The sequence below is a fragment of the Pristiophorus japonicus genome, chromosome 23 (genome assembly GCF_044704955.1).
Source record: "Pristiophorus japonicus isolate sPriJap1 chromosome 23, sPriJap1.hap1, whole genome shotgun sequence".
NCBI lineage: Eukaryota > Metazoa > Chordata > Chondrichthyes > Pristiophoridae > Pristiophorus > Pristiophorus japonicus.
This window is the reverse complement of record NC_091999.1, coordinates 16,733,304-16,739,840: the sequence shown is the minus strand read 5'-3', so window position 1 is coordinate 16,739,840 and position 6,537 is coordinate 16,733,304. Positions and strand designations below refer to the sequence as shown.

Below are 6,537 nucleotides of genomic sequence, written 5' to 3'. Positions count from 1 at the left end.
CCCTGTTTGTCCCTGGTTCTGAATGTGTCTGTCTCTTTCTCACGTTGTCCAGTTCTGTTCTAATGGGATTCACTCAGTCTCTCTATCTGACTGTCTCAGTCTTTCCCATCATCTCTCTCTGTCTATGTTTCAGCCTATCTGTCTCTCTTTGCCTGTCGCTGGTAGTTCCTACCTCTAACCTGCTGAGTATTTCCATCATTTTCTGTTTATATCTTTGTCTCTCTCGCTATCTGTCGCTCTCTCTCTATCTGTCTCTCTCCTTGTCACGGTCTTTATCACTGTCTTTCTCTCACTCTTTCACTCTCTCTCTTTATAGATCACACACACACATCTCTGTATATGTAGGTGTTTGAGTCTTTTTCTCACTGAGTCTGCCTCACTTTTCAGTCTCACCCTTTCTGTCTCTCGATGAATCTCTCTCTCGCTGTCTGTCCAGCCCTGTTTGTCGGTTTGTCTCTGACGATCAATGTGTCTGTCGACTTCTGTTCACAGCTGGATTACTGCTCAAACGCAACCCGTACCCTCGTCTGTAAAGTGGTGATTATCCCCGCTTGTTATGTGGGAGAACCGGGTTCAATTCCCTGACGATGCAGCAGTTTTTTCAAAATGTCGAATTTTACTTCTGTTTCTTGGTATAGATTTTATTAAAAAGTTCCAGAACAATATAGAACAGTAAAAATACAGCAAGAGGAGATTGCCTCTTCCAGATTTTTTGCAAACGGAGACTTTTTCAGGATTCTGTGGCCGTCTGCTGCACAGAGATGGACGACTGAATTTTTTCTGATTAATATTTAAAGTGCCAGAGACACAGTAATTGTGGCCGAGTGGTTAAAGCGATGGAGTAAGAAATACTTTGGGTTTTCTGCGCGTAGGTTAGAATCCTGCCGACTACGATTCTCAGCATTTTTCATTCCATTTTCAATTTAACCAGGTTTTGTCAAAACTGATCCTGAGATAGATGGAATAACGTCCCACACCTTTCAACACTGACATTTTTTTCACATTTTTATCAGTCTGCAATATTCACGATACATACGGATAGAAAAATGAAAAAATCAGCCAAAGTAGTAACTCAGCCTGTCTCTCCTTCGATATGTCTAAGGCATCTGTGTTTGTCCGTTGGTGCATGTATATTTGTGGTTATGTGTGTGTATGTGTCTCTGTGACTGTCTATCTGTATATATGTCTCTGTGTATGTGCAACTGTCTGTGGAAATCATCACCATGAATTTGGTGTGTCGTGGAACTTTTTCAAAAGAATTGGGGAAAATAATACGGTTGTGAACTTTTGTATCGGCTCTGGTTCAGTGGCAGCATTCTCGACGGAAAAACGCAAAAGCCAGCCAAAGTAGCGACAGTCACCCTGCCTGTCTATCCGTCTATTTGTGTAAGGCACTCTGTGTATATCTTGATCTAAGTGTCATGGTACATCTGTCATTGAAAGTGGGTATGCAGGTGCAGCAGGCGGTGAAGAAGGCAAATGGCATGTTCGCCTTCATAGCTAGGGGCTTTGAATATTGGAGCAGGGAGGTCTTCCTGCAGTTGTACAGGGCCTTGGTGAAGCCACACGTTAAATAATTTGTTAGTTTTGATCTCCAAATCTGAGGAAGGACGTCCTTGCTATTGAGGGAGCACAGCGAATGTTCACCAGCTTGATTCCAGGGATGGCAAGACTGACATATGAGGAGAGACTGGATCAACACTGCTGGTATCCACTGGAGTTTAGAAGAATGAGAGGGGATCTCATAGAAACATATAACATTCTGACGAGATTGGACAAGTGAGAGGCAGGAAGCATGTTTCTGTTGCTGGGGAGTTCGAGAACCAGGGGTCACTGTCTAAGAATAAGGGTAAGCCATTTAGGACCGAGTTGAGGAGAAACGTCTTCACTCAGAGAGTGATTAACCTGTGAAATTCTCTACCGCAGAAAGTTGTTGAGGTCAGTTCGTTAGATATATTCAAGAGGGAGTTAGATATGGCCCTTGCGACTCAAGGGATCAAGGGGTATGGAGAGAAAGCAGGATATGGGTACTGAGGTTGAATGATCAGCCATGATCTTATTAAATAGTGGTGCAGGCTCGAAGGGCCGAACGGCCTACTCCTGCAACTAATTTCTATGTTTCTATGTTGATGCGTGTATATTTTTGGTTATTGTATGTGTGTGTGTGTCTGTGTATGTCTATCTGCATGTACGTCTCTGTGTATGTGCAACTGTCTATGGAAATCATCACCAAGAATTTGGTATGTCCTGGAACTTTAAAAAAAACTTGGGGAAAATAATACGGTTGTGATCTTTGGTATCGGCTTTGTTTCAGTGGCTCCATTCAGAAGGTCGTGTGTGTAAGTCCCTCTCCTGAGACTTGAGCGCATCATCTTGGCAGACACTGAAATGCAATACTTAGGGAATTTTGCATTGTTGAAGCTGTTGACCATCGGATGAAAAGTTAAATTGAAGCTTCATCTGCCCCCTCGGGAGAATGTGAAAGGTCCCAGAGCCTTACTCGAATAAGAATAGGAGAGTTGCGCCCGTGTCAATATGACGAAAAATGTTCGAAAATGCTCCCTGAAAACCTCTGTGTTTGTGTGTGTCTGTGGGGGTGAAGTTGAAGCCCAGATTCTCACAGAGACAGAATACAATCGCTGACCCGACCAGGATGGCCGAGTGGTTAAGGCGTCGGGCTTAAGATCCAATGGGTTTCTACCCGCGAGGGTTCGAACCCCACTCCTGGTATTTGCTTAATTAAACAGAGATTATTTCCCATGTTGCTTAGTGATACCCGATTTTCATCTCTTGCATTTGCATGTTTCGGTGACACTCTGAGCAGATAATGAAATGTATCTGTGCCTCTTTCTCTCGCTTTCGAGAGCTGTGCATGTGTTTGCATCTTTGTCTCTTTCAGTCTGCCTCACTGGATCCGGTTCTGTTCCAAAGGGACCAACTCCCTCTTTCCCATCATGTCTTTACCTGTCTGTGTTGGTCCCTGTCTCTAACCTGATGAGTTCGTTTCGATGTATGTGTCTGTCTCCCTCTTTTTCTTGTCATTCCATCACTATTTGCCTCACTCTTTTGATGGAGCACGCAAACACATATCTGTGTATGTAAGTATTTGAGTCTTTGTCTCACTCAGTCTGACCCTCCCTCTCAGTCTAAAACTTTCTGCCTCTCTCTGTCTCTATCTCGCTGTCTGTCTCTCCCTGTTTCCCTGTTTGTCTCTGTCTCGCAATGTGTCTGTCTCTTTCTCACGGTGTCCAGTTCTGTTCGAATGGGATTCTCTCAATCTCTCTGTCTGACTGTCTCTCTCTTTCCCATCATCTCTGTCTGTCTATGCCTCTGCCTGTCTGTCTCTCTTTGCCTGTCGCTGGTAGTTCCTGTCTCTAACCTGCTGAGTATTTCCATCATTGTCTGTTTATATCTTTGTCTCTCTCTCTATCTGTCGCTCTCTCTCTATCTGTCTCTCTCCTTGTCACTGTCATTAACACTGACTTTGTCTCACTCTTTCCCTCTCTCTCTTTGTAGAGCACACACACATATCTCTGTATATGTATGTGTTTGAGTGTTTTTCTCACTGCGTCTGCCTCTCCTTCTGAGTCTCGCACTTTCTGTCTCTCGTTGTCTCTATCTCGTTGTATGTCTCTCCCTGTTTGTCGGTTTGGCTCTGTCTCTCAATGTGTCTCTCTACTTCTCATGGAGTCCAGTTCTCTTCACAGCTCGATTCCTGTTCTGACCAAACCCACATTCGTTGGTATAGTGCTTAGTATCCCGGCCTGTTATGCAGAAGACAGTGTTTCAATTCCCCAACGGGCAGGAAGCTTTTTCAAAATGCAGGATTTTACTTCTGTTTCTTGGTATAGATTCATATTAAAAAGTTCCAGTGCAATACAGAACAGTAAAAATACAGGAAGAGGAGATTTTTTCAGAATTCTGTGTCATCTGCTGCAGATGGTGGATGACTGAGTTTTATCTGAGTAACATTTAAAGAAATACCGAGTCAGTAGTCGTGGCCGAGAGGTTACAGCGATAAACTACAAAATCCATCGTATTTTCCCCCTGCACGTCGAATCCTGCCGACTACGATTCTCAGCATTTTTCATTCCATTTCACAATTTAACCAGGTCTCTGCAAAACTCATCCTGAGATAGATGGAATAACGTCACACACCTTTCAAAACTATCATTTTTATTAAACTGCAATATTCACGATACATACGTAAAGAAAAACGCAAAAATCAGCAAAAGTTGCGACAGTGATTCAGCCTGTCTATCGATCTATATGTCTAAGACATCTGTGCATGTCCGTTGGTGCGAGTATATTTTTGCTTATGTGTGTGTGTGTCTGTGTCTGTCTATCTGTATATATATATATATATATATCTGTGTATGTGTAACTGTCTGTATAAATCATCACCATGAATTTGGTATGTCATGGACCTTTTTAAAAAGTCTTGAGGAAAATAATACGGTTGTGAACTTTGGTATCGGCTTTGGTTCAGTGGCGGTATTCTCGACTGAATTAGGAGTTTGTGTGTTTAAGTCCCACTTCTGAGACTTGAGCAGATAATATTGGCAGACACTCAAGTGCAGTAGTTGGAGAATTTTGCATTGTTGAAGCTGTTGACTTTCGCAAGAAATGTTAAATTAAAGCTCCGTCTGCACCCTCGGGTGGATGTGAACGTTCCCACAGCATTACTCGAAAAAGAATAGGAGAGTTGCCACCGTGTCAATATTGCTAAAAATTTTCGCAAATGCTCATTGAAACCCGATGTGCATGTGTGTGTCTGTGTGGTGGAGTTGAAGCCCAGATTCTCACAGAGACAGCATCGAAACACTGGAAGGACCAGGATGGCCGAGTGGTAAAGGCGTTGGCCTTAAAATTCAATGGGATTTTCCCACGAGAGTTCGTACCCCACTCTTCGAATCTCTTTAATTTATCATTGATTTCCTCCCATGCTGATCAGTGATACCCGACTTTCATCTGTTGAATCAGCAATTTTCTGTGACTCTGTGACTCTCTGAGCTGATCATGAAATGAAATTGTGAAATGTATCTGTATATCTCAGTCTCTGCCTTTCTGTCTTTAGAGGTCTGTGTGCTTGAGTCTGAGTCTGCCTCTCTCTGACCCACTCTGTTTGTGCCTGTTTCTCTGTTTGAATCTGTCTCTTTCGCACGGTGCCCACGTCTGTTCCAATGAGATTCTCTCAGACTCTCTGTCTGACTGTCTCTCTCTTTCCCATCATCTCTGCCCATGTCTTTGCCTGTTTCACTTTGTCCCTGTCTCTAACCTGATGATTATTTTCATCATTTTCTAATTTAGAAACATAGAAACATAGAAAATAGCTGCAGGAGTAGGCCATTAGGCCCTTCGAGCCTGCGCCTCCACTCAATATGTTCATGGCTGATCATTCCTTCAGTTCCCAATTCCTGATTTCTCTCCATACCCCTTCACCCCCTTATCCGTAAGGGCCATATCTAACTCCCTCTTGAATATATCCAATGAACTGGCATCAACAACTCTCTGCGGCAGGGAATTCCACAGATCAACAACTCTCTGAGTGAAGAAGTTTCTCCTCATCTCAGTGCTAAATGGCCTACCCCTTATCCGAAGACTATGTCCCCTGGTTCTGGACTTCCTCAACATCAAGAACATTCTTCCCGCATCTAACCTGTGCATTCCCGTCAGAATGTTATATATTTCTATGAGATCCCCTCTCATCATTCTAAACGTCAGTGAATAAAGGCCCAGTTGATCCAATCTCTCCTCATATGACAGTCCTGCCATCCCTGGAATCAGTCTGTTGACAATATCGGACCGAGTCAGCATGGAATTATGAAAGGGAACTCATGCTTGATGAATCTTCTGGATTTTTTTGTGGATGTGACGAGTAGAGTGGACAAGGGAGAACCAGTGGATGTGGTGTATTTGGACTTTCAATAGGCTTTTGACAAGGTCCCGCACAAGAGATTGGTGCACAAAGTCCAAGCGCATGGTATTGGGATTAATGCACTGACATGAATAGAGAACTGTTTGGCAACTGGTTTGCTGCACTCCCTCAATAGCAAGAACGTCCTTCGTCAGACTAGGAGACCAAAACTGAACACAATATACCAAGTCTGGCCGCCTCACTCAGGCCTTGTACAACTGCAGTAAGGTCTCCCTGCTCCTATATTCAAATCCCCTAGCTACGAAGGCAGCATACCATTTGCCTTCTTTACCGCCTGCTGTACCTGCGTGCCCACTGTATTTGACTGATAAACCATGACACCCAGGTCTCGTTGCATCTCCCCTTTTTCTAGTCTGCCGCCATTGAGATAATATTCTGCCATCGTGTTTTTGTCCCAAAAATGGATAACCTCACAGTTATCCACATTATACTGCATCTGCCATATATTTGCCCACTCACCTAATCTGTCCAAGTCACCCTGCAGCCTCTTAGCATCCTCCTCATAGCTCGCACCGCCACCCAGTTTAGTGTCATCCGCAAACTTGGAGATATTACACACTATTCCTTCAACCAAATCGTGAATGTATATTGTAAAGAGC

At 43.6% G+C, this 6,537-nt stretch overlaps 1 non-coding gene across 1 annotated transcript; it reads left to right on the top strand.

Annotated features, from left to right (window-relative positions):
• The first annotated feature begins 2,647 nt into the window (after positions 1-2,647).
• trnal-uaa (transfer RNA leucine (anticodon UAA)) lies at positions 2,648-2,730 on the top strand. Its single transcript has one exon. It is a non-coding gene; the product is annotated as a tRNA-Leu (tRNA).
• The last annotated feature ends 3,807 nt before the right edge of the window (positions 2,731-6,537 follow it).